The sequence below is a fragment of the Octodon degus genome, unplaced genomic scaffold (assembly GCF_000260255.1).
Source record: "Octodon degus isolate 3935 unplaced genomic scaffold, OctDeg1.0 scaffold00218, whole genome shotgun sequence".
NCBI classification, from domain to species: domain Eukaryota; kingdom Metazoa; phylum Chordata; class Mammalia; order Rodentia; family Octodontidae; genus Octodon; species Octodon degus.
This window is the reverse complement of record NW_004524794.1, coordinates 2,585,537-2,608,573: the sequence shown is the minus strand read 5'-3', so window position 1 is coordinate 2,608,573 and position 23,037 is coordinate 2,585,537. Positions and strand designations below refer to the sequence as shown.

The 23,037-nt window shown below is 34.9% G+C and overlaps 1 protein-coding gene across 2 annotated transcripts in view; it reads right to left on the bottom strand.

Moving 5' to 3' along the window:
* The window catches only part of Ccser1 (coiled-coil serine rich protein 1), a 610,743-nt gene that overhangs the window by 93,222 nt on the left and 494,484 nt on the right, over positions 1 to 23,037 (bottom strand). The window lies entirely within an intron of this gene.

Here is a 23,037-nt window from a genome sequence, read left to right as displayed (position 1 = left end):
CATGCTGTACTTCTCTGTTGAGTTCCAAATTCCAGAAAAACAAAAATTTGAATCTAAAAACATGTCATTTTCATGACTGAATGAATGATACTGATGTACAAATGTTTTCTGATATTTTGATTTCACATCAAAATACATCTTTTTATTTTATTTTATTGCCTGGATTTATTTTTTTATTTTCAAATGCCCTTTTGACTTTATTTTTTTTTGTTAACTTATTTTTTCAAAGTTTTATTGATAAACAGATAGCAATGAGACAGTTTCAAATCAAATCCAAAATACATCTTAAGGTTACAAAGATTTTTGTATTTTTGTAGGACAACTGAAGGTAATTACATTTTGTGTTCATTATAATAGCACTTGGTTTCTTCCCCAAGGGGTCCCATGTGTAGTTCTGTTAGGAAATGTGGAAACTGTGAGAGAGAGAGCTAGAGCCTCGCGGGGGCCACAAAATCACTGGGAGCATGCCTTCAGAAGGGGCTGCGCCAGTTCTGAAGAGACCTGGCTAATTCTGGGCAGTGAGCAACATAAAGCCACCCTCCCATCTATCTTGCACTCTCAGCACTGTGATGCAATCCTCCTTGCGGTTCTTCCCAGAAGTGAGCTAATGCCAGTGCCATGTCCTGAGCTTCGAAGATAGGAGTTCAGTTAACCTCTTTTCTTTACGTTACCTGTCTTCAGATATTTTGTTATAGCCATAGAAAACAGGCTAATGCAAAACACCATAAAGACTTTTTTTTTTTTTCAGTTTCACAACTGATCCTGCTAATAGTACTGCTACATGATTTTGCTGTGTAAACGTTTCTTGTTTCTTAGGAAGAAAAAGGGCCAAGGGTTATGTGTCATGGGTTATGATTTTCTAGACCAAGGAAGAGAGCCTCATTTAGATTGTTTTCTTTGGGTCAAATGAAAGGCTAGGGACATTTGACAAGGCCTATCAGGGTCACGGTATCCCTAAAGATTCTGCTTACAGTGCTAACATCTCAATGATCCCATCCAGTGTGGGCCCAGATCAGGGCTCCTGTTCTAGGAAAAATCTAAGGTCTATGTTGTCTTTGCTCATTTTGTGCTGCTATTATAGAACATCATGGATGGCTACATTATAAACAACAGTAGTTGCTCTGGCTCACTGTTTTAGACACCAAGATCAAGGGATCCAGTCTGGCAATGGCATTAGTGAATGCAACACAAAGAGAGCATCGCATGGCTCCAGAGCTGGTGAGACAGGAAGAGGAGGGCAAACTCACTTCTATGGCAAAGCCATTTTTCCAGAAATGATCACCCATTCATGTGAGCACATACTACTTCTTCAAGGGTCTGTCTCCGAGCTCTTGAATCAGGGATGAAATTCCTAAACATATGAACTTTGGGGGACATATCTCAATAATAAGAAATGAGCACAGATATTTAAATGGTAAATTTACTTCCTCTGATATCCTTGACTCTAGTACTGGAATCTGTCTACATGTCTTATTTATCTACCAAAAACCTAGAGTGAGTCAGAAAGGGCAAAGAAAAGAGAACCAACAATGTAGCAAGGCTTGGAGAACAGGAAACAGAATATGAGTCTGCTCATCCACTTGAAGTTATGCACAGAGGCTTTCTTGCAGACTATGACCTTTGACCTCTACTTGCGCCTCAGAATGACTGAATCAGTGGACTGGTGTATGTGTTTTGTAAACACTATCATTATGTGTCTAACCAACAATATCAGGGAGTTAAAATATCCAGGGGCATGGACACAGATGAATAAAAACCTAGCTTGTCAGCTTTATAATTACATAATAATTTCTACACAAATGGTCTCACAATTTGCAAATATAAAAAATATCAGAATTCTCAAGCCATGTTAGAAGTCTAACTAATCTCAGAACATTAAGGAGTCCAAAATGGAAGTATTTCCCCAAGTCCTGAAATAATTGTAAGTCATACACAAGAGCACAAGTTTGAAAAGGTAGAGTCTCTGTCATTCTATCCTAGACTTAATTCAGTAGAGTCACTAGAAAATTAGATAATACAGACAGTTAAGTCCCAGACCTTGTGCTACCTGTAATAAGGCAAACATTTAACAGTAGTATGAATCGCCAAATTGCAGCAAAGGTGTCCCAGATGTCTTGCATAAAATTAAAACAATCTGATATCTATCTCAATGTGGCAAAATTAAAATTTGAGTCTGCTTGGATATGTCTCTCTGGGAAAATTCAGTTTTCCTAAGCTGTCATCTTTGATGACAGTACCAGGTGCCACTGACAAAGTATTAAATGTTATCAATGATGTATGGAGAAAGAAAAGAGAATGTCTCACAACCAGATTTAAGTAACAATGTTCAAGGAAAAATCTCATTTGTATCAACACATAGAGATTTGAAGCACCGAACTAAACTACGGTTATAGTCTTGTAGGCAGCTCTTGTGGATTTAAGGTAATAAATACAATACACTTTAATCAAGGACCTAATGGAAGTGACAAATGTTTATAATATTGTGTTCTGTTCAAATGTAAAACTATAAACACTTGCATTTATTTGGAGAAAAGGTAAAAATAAAATACTTAAAGTAGATACAGATGCAAAAATATGCTTAAAACTAAAATTAGTATTAGAAGCAATTGGGAACTCACATCTTATATTTATTATAGGGACAGGATAATTTTTAAACTTGTTTTAGTTATCAACTGAAAAATATTCACTCATACTCATAAAAGATTTTTTCCTCTGTACTATAATTAACCAAGGAACATTACTAGAAAACTTTGTATTGCGAGTAGTAATTCAGGTAGTAGCTAGTATCTTTCAGCTTCCTAGGTACTGATACTAAAATTATTCTTGGAAATAGTGCATGAAATCCTAATGCCTTACAAAAAGTAACTGTTAACAAAAAAGAATTATTCACTTTGAAACATGCCCCAAACATTAATTATGAACTCTCTTTCCTAAGAGATTTAGGCTTTAGGAAGAGAAATAGGCTTGAGATTTTCATGAAAGCTAATTGACAGTGATCTTGTATGTGACTTTCTTTACTGTAAACACATACCAAAATTCACTGAAGATTTCATTACACAGTACACTGAATGGATTGTTTTATTTCAAACAAAAAAGCTGTACTTTGCCTACTAGAAATATATTTGTTTCTTAATTCATAAATATTTAGGTATTGATAGGTCATGCTTTGGGGATGGACTGGGAATGGACAAATGAAACATATTCACAGGATTCACAGAGACCTTCGCACAAATCTGTTTTTATCACCAAAAAAATCCAAATACGTAAGAAGGCCATTAGTCATCTCTGTACTATCAGAGTCAAATTGACATGGAACTTGTGTTAGAGAGAGGTACATTAACTCTTTAAATTATTGGACAAGTGCTAAATAATGAAAGTTTTGTTGCTTTTAAAATTAACATAATTGCATATCTTCCTTGCAGGTGAAATAAGTATGGTGTAAAAAGTTTATTAGTATTCTGCTTTTTCCCATTTATCCCTAAGAAATATAATCTACACACAAGTTTAATATTTATCTGTGGAAAATGCTGTGAATGCGTATTTTTAAAATATAGCTTACCCATTTGCAATGGCTCAATAAAATGTCATCATAATTTTCATAATATTAAAAAACTCCCTATCTGTGCTTGTTATTTACAGCTCTACATGAATGCATGAAACCCAAATAAAATTTATACTTATTTTTAGAGAAAGTCCTGTATGGACAGTAAACTTTAAAAATAAAGTCACGGAGAGGCTGGGGAGATGTCTCAGTAGAATAAGCGCTTCCCTGACAAGCACAGGGGCCTGAGTTCAATCCTCAGTTCCGCAAAAAGTAAATAAATAAAAATAAAAATAAAATAATAAAGTCACTGAGATTTCGTTTTTGCCTCAAGGAAAGGATTCATCTAATAAAAACTTGCTTTAATAGGTAATGAGAAAAGATAATATTACCAGCAAACATTTATATTGCACCAACGAATTAGGAAGAAATGTTTAATACTTGGTGCTTCTGAAAAAGTCTATCTCAATAGTACTTATGTAATTAAAAGAATTTAAAAAATAATTGGACATTTAGGATATATGTGATATGAAATTAAGAAACAGCAGAGTATAAAATATATACTCCTCATTAACATTTCAACAACATAAAAATATAGGAGTGATACTTGAATATATCCAAGAGAGTTAAATTGAAGAAGTAGGCTAATTGATACTTCCCTTACTCTTTTTCTATTAAATAACTCTTAGTTGAAAAACATTTTTAAAATATTATTTAAAATAAATTTATGGGCTGGCCAAATAGCTCAGTGAATTAAAGCGCCTGCTTAGTTAGATGCAGGGATCCCTGGCAGGACGTACTGTGCCCCCTGGCGTGCTGAGAAAGCAACTGATACTGAGCATGGTATCAGGTGCCTGTAATCCCAACATTTGGGAGGCTGAAAAACAGGGAGGATAACTACAATTCAATCTGTGTAGTGAGACCCTGTAGATCCTGTAGTAAATACATTAAAATAAAATAATAAATTTTACATAATATTCAATCAAGCATATTCTGCTGAAAAAAGTTTCTATTATATTATGTAAATCGGGCACATTCCTTAAGCAGCATTTGCTGTTGATCTAATGACAGTTTTATTCACAATGTTTCAAAGTTGAAATAAAGTGTTATTCTTCCAGCCTTAAGTTCAGTTACATCAGATGGATGGCATTAAGCTTGCCAAGTGTCTGCCTTTTGCAACATATTGGAGATAGTTCAAACAAATTATGTCTCCAATCTTGAGCTGTATAACAGACATAGTGCCGTCTTCCTAGTAGCTTATCTATTTTTGCTAAAATAAATATGCCTTTGTGACAAAGTTAAGAAGAAGAAAAAAAATATAGACACTCTTCCATGTGAAACTGTATAATGATAGTTTTCTTAAGTGACGTACTAAGACAGGAAACAGTCTAATATCTCTGTATGCAAAATGATAGAGATGCAAACAGTACTTAATATTTTTAATTCAAAATGTCAAATTGCTGTGAAATGAAAAGTGAAATATCTTTCCAATTGGCTTCACAATCTTCCCCCTGCCCATGACTCAGTCTAGAGCAATGGGAGGGCTGGCGCACCCTGGGGCATCCCTCAGCATCCTGCTGCTGCTTAGCTACTGGGAAGTCCATGATGTGGCTGAACCTCAGTTTCCCAACTGACAATACAATGAGAACAAGGATAAATAAACATAATGCACCGAGCTGTTGGGGATGAAAGCACAGCACTGGCTGAATAAAGGAACATAGAATAACATGGACAAGGGCCAGTAGCGAGAGTCCATGAGGATCCATGTCGATCAGACTGGTGGTAGGTGAGTTGTACTCCTCAGTATTATTAAAATTTGTAAGTCATTTTAATACTGATTTAGCCAAGCTACTGACTAGTTTCTGCACAGTGTAAGGATACTTCACAGGAGTTATGAAGTTGAAAGTACTGAAAGGTTGGGAACAACAGCCACAGACACCTTCACATACAGACTCAAGTTCATCCTGAATGGCTAGCTAAAAAACCAAGAACTTCAGGGTGTGCTAGGGATTGTGAAATCAGTAAAAGGGAATTTGATAATGGTATTTGGGAAACTGTAAGAATTTTAAGAATCTCTCATGACAAAGGAACCAAGTTGTATGAACCTCAATGGCTCAGAAATATCCATAAACACCAGCTTGACACAGTCACCATTTTCCTTGTTTCTTTACGCCGGATACCAAAGTCTGTGCATGATACAGAAAGTGGGGAATAATTCCAAAGAAGGAACTTTACACTACAGCAACTTTTGGCTTCTGTAAAGTAAACAAAGTCTAATTTCCATTACACAAAGCCTTCAAATGACACGTTGCAGTCCTTTAAGTTTGAATAATTTATTTAACATCTTTGAATTTCAGATTCCTGCATTATAAAGGAAAACAATATGTAAGAATATGAGGCGAGATATACAACCAAATTGCCTTGCATAATATTTATATAGAGAGGCACTTGTTTCTCCCATATATTTCTCAGCTCTTTGTACTTTCATGAAGTAGATTATAAACACATCTGGGTCTGGCCAAATAGCTCAGCAGATTAAAGCGCCTGTAAGAAGACAAAGGGGCTGGGAGTTCCACCCTGGGCCTGCCATGCTAGCTCCGCCCCCGGGACACGCCGAGACTGTAAACAGGAGGATCTCTAGAGTCCGATCTAATAGTGAGACCCTGAACACCCTATAGACCCTTCCCTAAAATACAAAAACAACAACAACAAAAGAAAAAAACAGATTTTTTTTGTGTGTGTACGGTACTGGGGATTGAAAACACATTTTATTTTCAAAGTTATATTCACTTTTCCATTTTACTTACGTACAGTTATCTTTCTCCAGTGTCATTTTTTTTTTTTTTTACCCACATCTCCTTTCCATTACTAATTGTTAACATTAGAGAGGATCTTGGATGATTTTACATGCAAATAGATCCATCACAAGTTGAAAAGTGTAGATCAAAATTACACTTAATATACAAAACATATTGAACATCATAACTTAGTCTAGCCCATTTCAAAAGTGATCACAATGTTTATAATACTTTATCATGAGGTAAAAATCATCTAACACAAAGCTTAGTTTATAAATATGCATTGAATATGTCATGTAATTTTTCAATTACTGTATTTTACTGAGTATGTCATGTAATTTTTCAATTACTATATTTTACTGAAAGAAAAACATTTTGTATAGGTATCCTTCACACACTAATAAAGTAAAACAAAACATTGTTCATTTAACCCTCATAATTTGAGTTATTATCACTATAGACCATTTCATCATAGAATGAGTCTTATAAACAGAGACTTCAAATTATATCATTTGAAGAATTATTTTCCTGATGAATAGAAAGAAAATGACCTTGAAATATCTAATATTTGAAAAAAATTCAACCACTTTGTAAAATATTGTACCTTAAGGTTTTCTAATTTCTAGAATTTCTTTTGAGGGAAAGGTTTATTTGACTCACAAGTTTCTAGGGGATTCAGTCCATAATCTGCTGACTCTAGGGTAAATCGGCAGAGGAGAAACTGTTCATGGTGGGCAGAAGGGAGTAAAACAAGCAAGAGACCTAGAATATTTTAGATTGTAAGTAGCTCTGTGTAATTCTATAATTTCTCTTCGTGACTTGTTTGTGACTAGCTTCATAGTTATTATTTCCTTTGTCCAGCTCTGTTGATGGTAGCCATTCTACATTAAGGTCCCCATCTTCACACTCCCTACCTTGTTTGCTTTCAACAGTCTCCTCAAGGAAACTGTATACCCAAACTTACAACCATTCTTTTCCATGTTCCATTTTTCATTTTCCAAATTACACAACTTAATTGACATGGGATTACTGTGTTCTCCAAAGGTTACCCTTACAAATATAAGGCAAGAACTACCATTTAAACTTAATCTATCAAATGCTATCTACTTTGCTAATTAACTGAACCCAAAAGGATGACAAAGGTGTCTCATTAAAAAACTTATTAAAGAGAAAGAAGCCAAATAAAGGTACAGCCACATTTAAGTGTGGGGAGGCAATACAGGAAAGGTGCCGAATTGAAGGATCTCGGTCCTGGTCAAGCTTTGAATACTTCTGTGCACCCCATAATAGAAAATAAAATAGTACTGCATATAATGTAATCAAGCAGTGGCAAAATGGGATAAAACTAAAATATCAAAACTCATGTGTAGTATATTAATTCATGTTTTGTTTGTCAAATGGGTGAAATATTTCTTCATCAAGAAATACATAAATTGCTGTTGACTGTTGAGTGTTCATGCTTTTCCTTTAAACAATGCCCTACATCAAAAAATGGGATGGTTATCAAAAAAGAGCTATTCATGTTGTGAAGTAGAAACAGATATATATATATCTGTATATATATATAGTGCTACTCATGTTAAAAAGACATGACATCATTAAAAACATTTGATTTCTCAGTTGAAGCATTTCAGCAAGTGTCACATCAAAATATCCTCATGTGGTATTCTACATACTTACAGAGAGCACTCATGATACCTGGATGCAGAGATTTTCTTTCAATTTCCCTTATCTTCTTGGAGATAGGTCCTCCCAAGTTAACTGAATTATAACCAATTCCTGGCCTGAGAGTTTTATCAACCAAGGAAGATGAACTCCTATCACAGGAGAGCAAAACTGAAGCACCACACCATAAGCTTCATTATAAATGATCATTTCTTTTTCCAAGGGCCCTTTTTATCTTCCCTCAACAACATTTAGTATTCCCTAAGTTGCATATGCCCTCCTTCACCTCCTTCTGTTGGAGAAGGTATATAAAACCTTAAATCCAGTTAGATCTTGCATGTTATTTTTTCTTGAGATTCTGGTGCACACAGTAACCATCTTTTATCCTTTGAATCTGCTTGCTGTTGGTTTATTTCATAGACTCAAATATTTAACCTTCAGATAGGTAGAAGGAAAGTCATTATTCTTCCCTACAACTTGAATAACTTCCATTGTCCTGATAATGCTAACCCATGATTTTACAAGTACTTTTTAAAAGTGCACCAAATTTACCATAATTAACATGGATGGAAGCAGCATTCATGAGGTAGGACTTGGTAACAAAAGCTTCATTCAGTGAATCAGTGATGCCTTCTACATCTTCCCAAAAAAGCTGTTACGTTTACCTCTAAGGATGGGAGAGGTTATTTTAGGTGATCTCTTTAAATCAGGTTGTTCTGTTTGTTATCACAGGACTTCTTGCCTGACAATTCAATTCTATTACTAGCTGGCACTCGATAAGTGACTTATTAACAGGAGATATGACTCTTATTATGAGGTTTATATGTAGGAAAAGTGATTTGTGTCATCCTCTTTTATAGGATTTAACTGATTTAACTAATTTAACTGTTTTGTAATTTAGAAATCTGATGTAGGGAGGATAACACAGTCAAGGAGCAAATACACACTGGTTCAGTCCCTAACTCTACCACTTATTGTGCAGTATTGAAGAAATATAATCTTTCTGAATTTCAGTTTTATTGATGACCTAGGAGTAATAATACCTCTTAATCTGATTATAAAACTTAAACATTAATCAGCCTAAGTATTCAGGAGAACACTTACCAAAGGACAGGTGTTTAGTAATTAATATCTATTGTTATTTTAAAACAACCTGATAATGCCTTTCTACTTCATTAAATGTTACTTCCTAAAAGTCAGTGTTTAAAAATAGACTACTACAGTCAGAGAAGCTATATTTGGAAAACTCTTTAAAGGACCTTTTCATACTTAAAGCCAGTCCAAAGTTGGTAGGTACTTGAAATCAGAAAAATAACCCAAGATAGTCCAATAGTCCATTATAGTAGTGGGTTATCAGCACAACTGGCAATTGTCAAAAGTTGTTGACTTGAACCTTTTATAGCTCAGCATATGAATATGGCATCTCTGACAAAACAAAATGAAAAAGAGGGGTATGTGGGAGCCACGAAGCTAACAAATGGATCAAATACGTGTAGGTGGACTAGGCCCAGTGCCTAAAGCAAACAAGCTACCTTATTCCTGAGATAAACTTCCTGTCTGGTTAACATCAGCTATTAGTTGCTAGGCAACCTAGTGTCACGTGTTACTAACTTCCCAAAAGTGTAAAGGATAATTTTGCGAAAAAATAAATATATGTATAAACAAGATACAATAGATATACAGCTACTTTCTCTTAGTTCATTGAGAAGGTTTGTACTAATATTGTTTAGACAAGATATCATGTGTGCATCTTGTCCTCTGAATAACTACTACAAAGACAAAAATATGCAATGTATTAATAATTGTAACCATCCTACTAACCTGTCTTGAAACTGTTTCATTGCTATTTTATCTTTTTTCTCATTAAAATGAATTTTTAAAAAATAGACTACTACACTTCTTTCTTTTTATTTTTCCTGTATTTTAGGGAAGGTTCTACAAGGTGTTCAGGGTCTCACTACTAGATCTGACTCATAGTGATTCTCCTGTTTATAGCTTCTCAAGTGCTAGGATTACAGGCACATGCCTCCATGCCCAGTCTCAACTGCCATCTCAGTGTGCCCCGGGATGGGGCCAGCACAGCAGGGATCAAACTGGGCCCCTGCACCTGTTTGCAGGTGCTTTAATCGTCTGAGCCATTTGGCTGGCCCTTTTTGCATTTCTTTATCTTGTTTACCCTTGCTACAACTGAAGTGGCTGGCTCATAATGGCCTTCAATAATGTAAAGAAAATATATTTTTCAAGACAAAAAATATACATATATATCATAATATATATCTATATATCATAATATATATGAAATATATAAGTATGTGTGTGTATTTCTCTTAATATGGAGCCATTGTTTTAGGGCATTATCTTAAAATGGTCCTCCTGAATTAAGCCCCAGCAGAGCAAACGAAAAAGGAGTCACTTCAAATTGAAGTTCTCTACCACCTAAATGAAAGTCTATTTGGCCAGTAGAGCCATCAGAGAGGACAGCTGACATCCAGCATAATAAGGAAGCCCCATCTGCTTTCATCATTAGAAGCAAAGTAATCTGAAGTAGCCTCAATGTCAAGCAATCCTCATTTTTTACCATCTTGTTTCCTTGTTCCTCTTCAAGCAACCTCAGAAACTTTGCTGCTCTGCCATGTCCAGAGGGAGCCCGCGTTAAATGTTCAGGTGAGATTTATGCTGGACTCTGGAACTGCTAATGAAGTCTAATTAGGTCTTTAAATGAAATTAATTATAATTCTGTTTTCTCACGGTATATACATATATTAATGCATATATACATATGCATGTACACTTTTTTCTCCTTTTTGGATATCATTCATTTCCCAAATAATTTAGAAACATGTTTTGCATTCTTTTTCTAACTCTACACCTTTGGTTATCATTATATCCCACTGACAACTGACAGATTGGTACTTGGTTAAGTTTTATTCTAAGCCTGGGAATTTCAAATTAGTATAACAGAAAAATAATGAAAGAAGCTAATTGTAACTCAGAGGTAAGAACACTAATGGAATAAAATAGGTTGTAAAATATTTAGCAATCAGATAAAATTCCTTGGAGCTCCATGCCTCACTCGGCCACAGTGTGGCTGCAACCTCCTTGTAACCTCACCTATGCTTTCAAGGTAAAACTACTGCCTGCTCGAACTTAACTTATGGGACACTTACTGCTCTGTGTCCATGACATACTGCAATACAGCAACACTTTGTGATAAAGACTCCAACAAATGTGGAGGGTGGCAGCAGAAAACGCTGCAGAAGATTAAAGATGGTATCTTTCTGGCAGCTCTTCATAAGGGCACTGGAGGGGACGGGGACTGGAGGCTGAGTCCACGATGCGTCCAACGATACTGCCTCACTCACTCTGTAGCTGTCTCACAGCGCTGGCTGGAGCAGCAATCACTGCTGAGATCAACCTTTTCTGGAATGTGCGCAATTAATACTCTCAAAAATGAAGCAAAGTAGCCTGACACTTTAATAATGTTTAAGTATACCTAATCTATGTCTTTTCTGTTCCTAATGTTTCCTAAATATGAGAAAGAGGATTTGAAAGTACTTACAGCTGTCTGTTCTTATGTAAATCATCCACGGGGCTGTAACATTCTATCTTAAAATGACAGGCATATAAAAATACAATAAATTGTAACAGAATGGAGTTCAGCGGGGAATTACTCTTAAAATGAATTCAGGATATGATTTTAATGCACAAGAATGTTTCTCTTATCAAGGAGGAATTATTCTGTTATTAATGCTCCAAGGGTATATAATTTTATTCAATTTGAATTCTGAATATATTTTTACACTAAATCAAAAGTGCACTTCTCTCCACATTCTTGAGGCAGTGTTATTTAATCAGATGTATTTCTTCCTCAATTTTTAAATGTTTAGGTTCCTCGTTTTATTATGATAGTAACCTGATTACATATAAAGCTATACTTTTGTTTTTTTTATTGCTCAATTTTTCAGAAATCATCAATTCTACAAGCTCCTTCACGCAGTTCTACATTTTGCTATTCAAATGTTAACAAATGAGTTGAGAGCTTGACATTAAAATAAAATAAATGGTATTTTGAGTGACTGTGGAAGAAGTTTATATGTTTACTTAAACTCAAGTAAGGATGTAATTTTCAATATTTGCTTCAATGGGAAATAAAGATTTAATGAACCAAAAATGAACATTTTTTTCTAAAACATCTTTTATGTGACCTGGTTTCTTGAGTTAATCTTTACATGAAGTGAAAGTGTACAGCTCAGTCACATAAGTACCTACCATACTGCACCCCTGCGACAGATCTTAGTACTCTCTGAACTGTAGGAAAAACTGATGATCAAACGATTGTGACATGACTAGTATGTTAGCAATGTTCAGAAAGGAAATACACCTGGATAATACTTTTGTTTATTAAACTTTATAAATGAAATAATCAAAAAGAAGTAAGTTTTAATAAACATAACATTCGTTTGCAAATACAAGAGTATATAAAAGACGTAATACAGGCAACTACTAAGTCATGCCCTGTGTGGAACAGAGTTTTTACATAGAACTGAAATGCTACCTCTTTTTTTATTTCTGAGACAGGCTATAACTATGTTGTCAGTTGCCCAGTCTGGGCTGAGCTAGCTGTGTTGTTATCTTGTCTTTCTAAAGTTCTGGGGTTACAGGTATGAGCCAACACCTGGTTTCACTGCATGTTTCCAAATCCATTGTGGAATAAATCAATACTCAGTAGCATACATTTCAGAAACACAAACTATGTTTAAAGCTAGCTAAAAAGGTTCTGCACCGTTACAACTTAATTCTCTTCAGAACAATTTATAACTGAAGCTCTTTGCACATTTCTTCTGTGTAACTGGAAGCTTTTCTAGTAATCTTCTATTTTAAAAGTCATTGAATAAAAACTTAACTATTTATTTATTTACTTATTTATTTGGAACAGGGTCTCACTACGCAGCTTGGACTCATAGTGATCCTCCTGTCACAGCATCCCCAGTGCTGGGATTACAGGTGTGTACCACCATGCCTCATTTCAGTCAGTGGTCTACACAGTGCAGGGCTGGGGCAGCATGCCGTACCAGGGATCAAATCCAGGTCCTTGTTCTTCCCAGGCAGGGGCTTAGACAGCAACTATCTACCTAACCCCAAATGTAATGACTGAAATTTTAAAAGATCTGTATGTGCGCATAAAATGTAAAACTCACTAATACCTGAGACTTAGTTAAAATTCAGAAGTACATACAATCTTTGTAAGTGGAATTATTTTATAAATGATACTATAGAATTTTCTTCCATAATCATAACTGTGAACACAGATGACTTTTTCAATTTGATTATTGTTTTATGTGCTCTACAGTCAGCTCAGCCTTTTACTGCTCAACTTGGGAACATGGTAATGGAAATGGTAGCTCCCTTTAGACACATCTGCTAGCAAACAGATTATGAAGCTAACTCAGAACTGTTTTGCTTCTGAAAATTCTTTATTCTTTTAATAAGGGTTATATCAAAGTGTTTATTCTTAGAGTTAATAAATTTACTTCTTTAAAAATGTATTTTCTTTTTGGAGACCCATTTAAATTTTCCTCTTAAGAAGAAAAACATATTTTATTTTGTAAAGTAAAGGTACTGTTACAAGCTCTACTGATGCCCCTTACATAGATCAATGAGAAAATGAATGGAAGTGTCCACAGGAAAGTCTGCATTGTGGATATCATAAAAGTTCAGAATAAACTGTGACAAATTCACTTTTTGCTAATATATCAGCAATACAAATACATTTAATTTTTGCTAGTATAAATGACACATGTCCAACCCATTAGTAAAGCAGAATCATAAATTCAGAGCATGCCATACTGACCCAAATTATGGCAATTAAATTTTGCTTCTCACACTCAAAAGACTTAACTAAAATCATTTTTAACTGTGTAAACTACCTTTCATTTACTTAAAAAAACATTCTAAATCAACCTGTAAATAAATGCTGAAAGGACTTTAATTTCTAATGTTAGATAGGGGATACTTTTCAACCCAAGTGTGAGGCCACTTATAAGATTTCTGAAACCACTTGTAAGAGTAATAATTATTTACAATACAATATCCGTCCACTGAACATGAGAATACACTTCACCATCAAGTTTATGACAAACTTCTCAAATGTATTTTAGTGACATGAAGATAATGTTTACAATGTCCCTCTGTTTCCTACTAGCAATAAAATTACAGCGCATTCTTCAGCATGACCTTCACTAGATAGCAGAGAAAATCTCTAAAGCTTTCTTGAGGCAAGAAAGTATTTCTGTAGTTTGCATCACCATGTTTCATAAAGTTAAATGTACACAAGTATTTTAAACAACTTTTACTATCATAGTTTCTTCTTTTTATTTATTTTTATTAAATTTTTGAGAAGTAAATAGAATGAGACAGTTTCAAAACCAATAAGACAATTTCAATAATTAATACATTGTATATTATTGTCTTCTTAGGGGTTATTCATAGTACAAGATGCAGACATGATACACTGTCCAAACATTATTAGTACAAATGTTTCTTCTGACTGAATTAAGAGAAAGTAGCTATCTACCCTAACTATTTTGTATATACAGATACAAAATGGTCCTTCATTTGTACCCCCTTTTGTGGTTTAGTTTTGTCAGAGAAGGGTATTCCATTGCCATTTAAATATTGTAGGTGTATGAATTCAGTAAAATAATCCGATATACTCCAGTAGTCCATAATAGTAGTGGGTTGTCCATAGGACTGGTGATGTCAGAAGTTGTTGACCTGAGCCTTTTAGAGCTCAGCATATTAATATGACTTTATTTTTTATACCTTGTTATTATACTCCTCTGCTGGATGGTTAAGACCAAGATAAAGCAAGACCTATATTACAAGAAATTTAACTTTTGTATCTGTCATAGTTTCTTCTGATTAAATATACACACGAGCTTAACTACTGTGCCTAGATTTTTATCTCAACATATACCTCACATTAAATAGTTTAATAAAATAAAGAAGTAACATCTCCAAAAGTTTTGTGAAAGGGAGGTTATATTTTCACCATACACAAATTCCAATATATCTAATAAAGAAAAATATACTTGCATATGTAAACTAAATATATATAAAATATTTAGTTAGTCATCCCAAAACCCCTTCCTATAAGTGCTTATCCTGAGCATTGATTCTGTTCCATTCCCTTAATTAGTTAATATCCTTTCTAATCAATGGGAAGCTGAATAATTTTAATAAAAGTTTAAGTTACAACTTTGCATCTTATTACCCAGTCTTTTAATAATTCATAGTAGTGCCCAGCAATCATCTTGTCCAGTTATTTATTAAAATTTTGAGATGTTTTATGAGCAAATAAAGTAAAAGACATTGTTGAGAAGGGAAGGACACGAAAAGCTCTAAGATCTGTTTGATACCCTAACTTAAATGAAACATACAGATCATGATAATCCTAAATGTATATAAATTCTTATTTTTCCAAAATAAATGCCTCATTTTTCCTATGATAAAAGTAATACACATTTATCACTAAAAATGAAACACTATCAAATTATTTGAAAAATATTGAACAAATTCATTTTAGGTTTCTACGTAGTTTCACATAATGATATAATACACAAAATTTAAATATAAAATATGAAACAAATATAAAATCTGCTTTTTTCCACTTAATTTCATAAAAATAGAACTATATGAACACATTCAACAAAACACAAAATAGTTATAAAAGCACTAAGAATTGCTAACGATTGATGAATACTTATTGTTTTCCACATGTCAATTATGGTTGCATAGGTGAAATGTGTCCTAAAATATTCACATGTTGCAATCTTAACCCCAAGTGAACATTATTAGGAGGTGGTGAGTAATACAGGATATAAGGTTTAGGTATTGTTTTGGTTTGTGTTTAGACGTCCCTCTGAAGGCTTATGCAGTTATAGTTGGGCTTTTCTCAGAAGTAGCTGACTCTACAGTCAGTGACTGATTCATGAAGCAATACTAGGATTAAGGGTGCTAGACTAAATGGTGGATGATTACTAAAATAGTCCGCTGACTGTTTTGCACTGCTGCAACCCCTATATATTGGGGAAGGTATAAGTGAAGAACCATGATGTCAAGATCCCCTTGTTGCTCTGCTGCCTTCTGCCCCCCCATGACCTGCTTCTCCTCTGCAATGCCCTCTGTGAGGCCTCCTGCATGGGAACCAGCCAATTATGAACTGAAACCTCCACAAATTCTGAGCCAAATAAACCTTTTCCTCTATAACATTAGGTGTCAGGCATTTTGTCTCAGCAATGACAGAAAAGTAAGACAGGCATGGATTAACAGCAATGTTAAGAGCGGTTGAAGGATTTCAGTTATATCTTCCTGCTCTTCTGATGTGAATGATATATCATTGTCTCTCTTGGAAAGACAAAATTTGAAGACCCCATTTTTAAACAGAGACGCCAGGTTCTAATTTGCCAGTGAATTTTCCTTGGGCTCTTCAGCCTTCATATCAGTAATAATACACTCTATCCTTTATAAATTTCCTGTTCTCTGGTATATTGTTAAAGAAGAGTAAAATGAACAAAAGAGTATGATAATATTTTTGAATACTGAAGAAACTTATGCCTCATGAGAAAAAAAGTACCTAAATTTGGTCACACAAGTAGTTATGATTAGCTACAAGGGTGACCTCATAGAAACTGATTCTGACATTTTCTGTCACTAAATTGACACATTCTGCTTTTCAAGTAATAGCAAGGTCATACAAAGATAGACAGAAGAAAATTCCTATGCTGTATTTCTTACTGAATCTTCCAACTTAGTGTAAAGTTGGCCAAACATGCTCCATGCTGCTGGGCTTTGTGCAACGTGGCTGCCACTGAATTCTTGCTAAGAAGCACCTTGCTGTAGGTAGAGGGCAAATGAATCAAATTAGGCATTTGGGTTTGCTCCTTAGAAAGTAAGTGATGAAGACCCTCAAAAGAAGGTGGTATCCTGAATACATTTCCCTACACCATTTTCTCAATATCAAACCAACCATTTCTGAGCCAGGAGGGGAGGTAAGCCTTAGAAGCATGTGCTAGAAAGCTCGATTTTCACAGTGCTAAGAGAAGAGAGAAGCTTAAGATTTGCCTAACTTGGGGCTTAACTAAAGTCACTAGACATGAAGTAAAAATTCCTGGGCTGATGATGAGCAGTACAATCTTCTGAAGAGGGATTCATGATGAAATGCATCACCCTTTTGTAGAAGAGTAACAATTTTTTTTCAATTTTTGATCTACAGTAACTGTAGAGTATTTTTGGCAGAGATAAACTGCAACATAATCTCCTGGATGGAGACAGAAAAACATTTATAGCTGGAACGACCTCCTAGGGCCTCAAAAGTTTGAGGACCAATATCTTTCAAGTTTGTTCACTGCCAAAACAACAGAAGTACATTTTATTGTGTCTTTAACCATCTCTGTGTGAAGTTTTCCAAGTTTTCTTTTTTAGTACTAAAGATGAAGAAAGAAAAAAACAAGCAAAAGAAAGTACTGATGAATCTTAGTTACCAAAGGCCATAGAAAGAACCAAAGTACAAAGATACAAACCAAAGTACAAAGATACAAAGGCCATAGAAAGAACCAAAGTACAAAAGATAGGTCCCTTCAAGTAGAGAGAAACACTGTGGAAGTTAGAGGGTGAGTTAGTGACAGAAATATAATGAGGATACTTAAGAATATAGTTAAAGACAAGTCATTTTCTAGAATTAAAAAGTGATTTATCCAAACATTAAGAAAAAATGGATTTAAAAATCAAATTAATGACAATAACAAAAGAGGAAAACAATTATATAAAGAAAAATTGAATGAACTGGATTGCTGAGTATTCCCCATAATTGAGGAAAACCAGTGAAATCTACACATATAAATCATGGAATAAATGGTCCAGGTAGCATCTGAATCTAAATCAGTGGCAAATTATCTGTTGGAAGAAAGGGATCTAGACTGAAAAGATGTTTCCCTATGGCACACGTGTTAGGTAGCTCAGCATGCCATAACACAGTGCAGCAGGGCGGGCGCATGAAACAACAGACATACATTTCCCATCCACACTTAGGGAGGGTTAAGTAAGAGCAGGGCTGAGTGCTGGTGAGGGCTGGAGGGCTTGTGGACAGCTGCTTCTTCGGGATGTTCATCCGCCCCTGGAAGCTGTGATGGAAGGGTTCTTTCTTTTCTTCTAAATGCACCAATCCTTATGATCAACATTAGAAAATAATACATAGATGGCCTTCTTCACATACCTAAGACCTGCAGAGACTTCCATTATCCCTTGCAGCAATGCAGAAGGGATTTAGGTCTCCTTAGCTGACTTGGGGTCAGGAGCCCCATGCTGTGACCTGCTCCTTCAGCTTTAGAACCTGTGCCACCTGCTCTGGATGCAAGTTCCATTTCTTGCTTCTTGGAAGCAAATAACATCACTAAAAATAACCACTACAAATAGCACCCCAGGACACTATGATATTCTAACATGTAATATTCCCACGGATATTATAAAATATATGCAAGTATTATTTTTATCATCAATAACCAATAAAATGTACATGGGTAAGTTATGTATGAAAATGTCATAAACAATAATTTCAGATTTCTTGAAATGTTCTAAGAGTGTAACCTCATTCATGTGTTCTTTTAGAAAAATAAATGATAAAGGGATAAATTAAAGGTATGTCTATAAAATAAACTTACATAAATGCACTTAATAACATGTGTACTTTGTCAAATAATATAAATATGTAATCTAAAAATCAAAATTATTATTTCAAATTTACATTCTATTTATGCTTTGTGAGGTATACCCAGCATGCAAGTACTGAACTAAGCAATAATTCTGGAATCACGGAGTAGACAAAGCATGGTAACTTTTGATATGTGCTTTTGGTATTTGCAAATGGATTATAATAGACTTCTCTGAGTACTACTCTACTTGCTAATATAAAAGGCACCGGACACTGTGTGCTATTGGCTAAACTGTCTTGGCACCTCAGGTTATGTTTTGGAAAAGGAGTTTGTGGCGGGTGCAGAACAGCCCATAAGACTAGGGCCCCTGCAGTGTGGTTTTGTAAATCCACACCAGGGGCCTCACTCTCCGGCTCACCATACAGCTGTACAAAGCAAGGAACTCAAGGTGACACAGTGACAATAGCGACATTTTCCAGCCAGGAACAAAGTCCTATTCAAACCTACCAGAACTCACTTGTTTTTGGTTCCAGACTTTCAGCCTCCCAAACTGTGAAAAATTAAGTTCCTGCTGTCTACACCAACCAATTTGTCATGTTTTGTTACTGTAGCCCTAGCTGAGCAAGGCAAGATGAAAACGGCTATATGTGTCACAGCCCATGAAGGCACATCCCTGTGGCAGGAATTTTATACTTTCCTGGGCATAGGTGCTTATTTACCCCACAGTATAACACAATTTCACGTAAGAACTATATTTAATCTAGTACCTCCAAATCGTGATGGTCAGTAGGGACAGCTTCTCTCTACAGAGAGCACAGACAATGCTTGCAGGATACTTCTGGCATCTAGAGGGTAGGACCAGGGATGGTGCGAAACATCTGACAGGCACAGCACAGCTGCCTGCCATTGGGACTACTGCTTTGTTGAGAAATCCTGCTCTGAAAATAAAGAACTAAAAAAAGGTAAATTTCAAATGATGTCTTTAGGGTCGGCGAGATTGCTCATCAGACTAAGCACCTGCTTAGGCAAGCTCAGGGACCAGGGTTCAATCCCTGATATCATATGCTGTGCTGGGGTGGACCCTAGGCATGCAGAGCTGGCCACCAAGTCCATGTTACATGCCTGTAATCCCAGCACTAGGGAGGCTGAAAACAGGAGGATTACTACGAGTCTGAGCTGCTCAGTGAGATCCTATATCAAATACCTAAACAAATAAATTCAAATGATATCTTCTGGCCACATGTCATCTTACCACTACTTAATATTTTACAACTGAAGTTATAAAGGTGAGGCTAAATAAACATAACTATCCAAAAATCAACTTTGGTTGTTGACTATAAAGTACTTCTTGGCATAACTACATCTATTTTTTTCTTCTATGCACATATAAATAAAATTTCTTATGGAAATAGCTAGTGCCCAAGAAATGGAAATTTTCTTGTGCAAGTTAGAGAATTCGGTAGGAGTTCTTTATTGTGAGTAGACTTCTATATGTCAAATTTTTGTTTTCATTGTTCCATATTAGCAGTATATGGTCATCACATTCCTTGTGAGAATATGCGCCTGGGCCCAAGGCTTCATTCCTGTCCCTTGCCCTCCCTCCATTTCTTAGTACTTTTCCTTTCTCAAAATGTCTCCTTTTACCTGCCTTTTACTTTGCTCTTCATTTATCTTTTGGGTTTCCCCATAAGGGTCATCATGTAATATTTAAGCTTTGCAATCTTATTGATTCCACTTAACATTATGGTCTCAAGATGCACCCATTTTCCTGCAAATGACTCAAATTCTTCCTTCTTTATTGCAGCAAGTTCCTCCATTTGGTGTACTATGTTTAAATTTTTTAGTGGAGCACAGGGAATCGAACTCAGGACCTTATGCTTTCCAGGAGGGCACTGTGCTGCTGAGCTATATCCTCACCTACTACATGTTTTAATCCTTTGATCCATTGATGGACACACAGGCTGCTTACAACATGTACCTATTATCAGTTGTTCTGCCACAAATATTACCATGCTGTTCTACTAAATTAACATAGATTATAAATATGTATTATGGTAAGTAACAGTCTAATGAGCTTCTGAAGTTACTTAAGATGTTCAATTTTGGGTAAAGTACCAATAGAAGCTTTAATCAGCATCATGATACAAGGGAGCACAAATCCTTGCATGCCACAATCAGAAGTAATCAGGACCTGCATTTCTCAGGAAATCACGTGGTCTGCACTGTCCCTTGTGATTGTAAGCCCTCAAGCATACACAAAACCGAGTTGTCGTGATGTCTCCATAATGATCATTTGGTTGCCTTTTTCTTAAATCATAACTTAGGCCCTTTCTTCCTTGGTGGTAGTCTTCTTTAACCAAAAAGCAAATATTATTCTTAAAAGTGAACATTTTTCCTTTGCTATCAGACTTAAGTTGATTTTCCAAACAACACAGCATATGAATGAAAATGGTCCCTTGGTTATTACCTGGGAAACTTTAGAGGCCAGGGGACCAATTTGAGTAATTCAAGTTTAAAGAAAAGGAAAAAAAAAAGCTTATGCCTCATGTTAGTGTGTCAGCCAATATAAGACCTTTCCTTTTTTTTTTTTTTTAAGTGGAGGGGACACTGAATTATTTTAATTATAGATACAAAGCTTTTGCTTTGGAAGTAATAATTTTCTCCACTGAATTTAAGAAATGTGTGATTTATTGTATACGCTAGGTTTAAAATCTGGTTACAACTACTGTTGAAAGGAAAATTTAATATTTCTTTCTGAGTTAATTATCCAAAATAGGTACTTTCTGGCAAAGTAAATTAGTAGATGCTCTGCCTTGTTAAAACTCATGATTGTATTGTATACTTCAATAAGATGCCATTCTATAAAAGGTATCGATATTTGCCATTCTGAAAAACCCAGAGACAAATCTGCAGCACATGCAGACAAAGCTTCCTTCATAATATGTATCTAGAAGGCTATAGAAAATATGCAATGTCTTATTATGTAACATAAAAATTTGAGTTCTAAATATGCTATTACTTCTAAAAGGGTGAGTAAAGGAAGGCATGTCCTCTTGTCTTTAATGCTACTGTTATTTTAACGACCAATACAGGCACAATAACATACTCAAGGGGCTAAGAATCAGCATGAGGCAACCACACAGCAGTCTACTTAAGCATTTCAACAAAAACACTGTCATTTATCTTAATCATATTCTCTAAGTTTGTCTAATATTTTACTGATATTTTTGGTTCTCAAAAACTTTGTGGTCTACACAGTATGTTTCATTGTTTAATTATGTCCAGTAAGCACAAAGTATGTCATTATTGTCAAACCTGAAATAATTAAAAAGAATGTTTTCAAATTATTCTTAAAGAGAATACAAAATACTAGCAAGAAAACAGCAGCAACAATATACAATTCACTAAACAAAATAATAGGAATTTGATAAAAGTTGTTATATGTTGTTTTCAAATTAGTTTTTAGGATTACCAGGTATAAGCATGCAAAACTAGAAAAAAAAGTTATAGGAAATTAAGAAAAAGAAAAAATGTCTAAGCATTAACTTCTCCTTTCAGTAGATCAGCAGAAATCAGCAGTACACCTATCCAACTATATCTTTCCACTTCCTTCTTTCTTTTGTCCTATTTTAATCCCAGTTTTTCCTCCCCTTGTACAGATACCTTCTCTTTCAGAGTATCTATTGTACCTTTCAGATTTTATATACTCTCTCAGGCCCTTACACTAGCTGCTTTTGACTGGGATTTAATTCTTGATTTTCGTAATGACTGAGACTACCCCTCATTGTGTAGTATTAACTTAACTAGTAAGAATTGTTGATGCACTTTAAACTCTCATTTAAAAAAAAAAATTCTTATGTGATTGTACCATTATTTTTAATGTATATCCACAGTGCATATATCTTACTATAAACTACATACAGAGCTACAGTGAAAATCCAGAAAATAATGTCCACTCAGTTTCCTGTTAGCTAGCGAAAGTCTTTTCCTATTATAAGGCATTTTATATGCTTTATGATAGCATATAAAATAACTACATCCTAAAAAAATATACAAACATATTCTGTACTTTGTAAACTTTTTACATTATCTTAGAATTATACAACTGTAAATAAAAGGCTGTATTTTGATAATTTTATGAAAATAAAAAGCAAAATTCATTTTTGTTTGCAAGATTATCAAGTACTTTGCTTCCTATTACATGATTCAGTCTTTAGGCATAGTGGTAGGTAGCTAATTGATGCATTTTCTACCATGGAATGTAGCCTTACCTGTAGGATTTTGGATAAACATAAATGCAGTATCTAACCCGGGCTCAGCAATT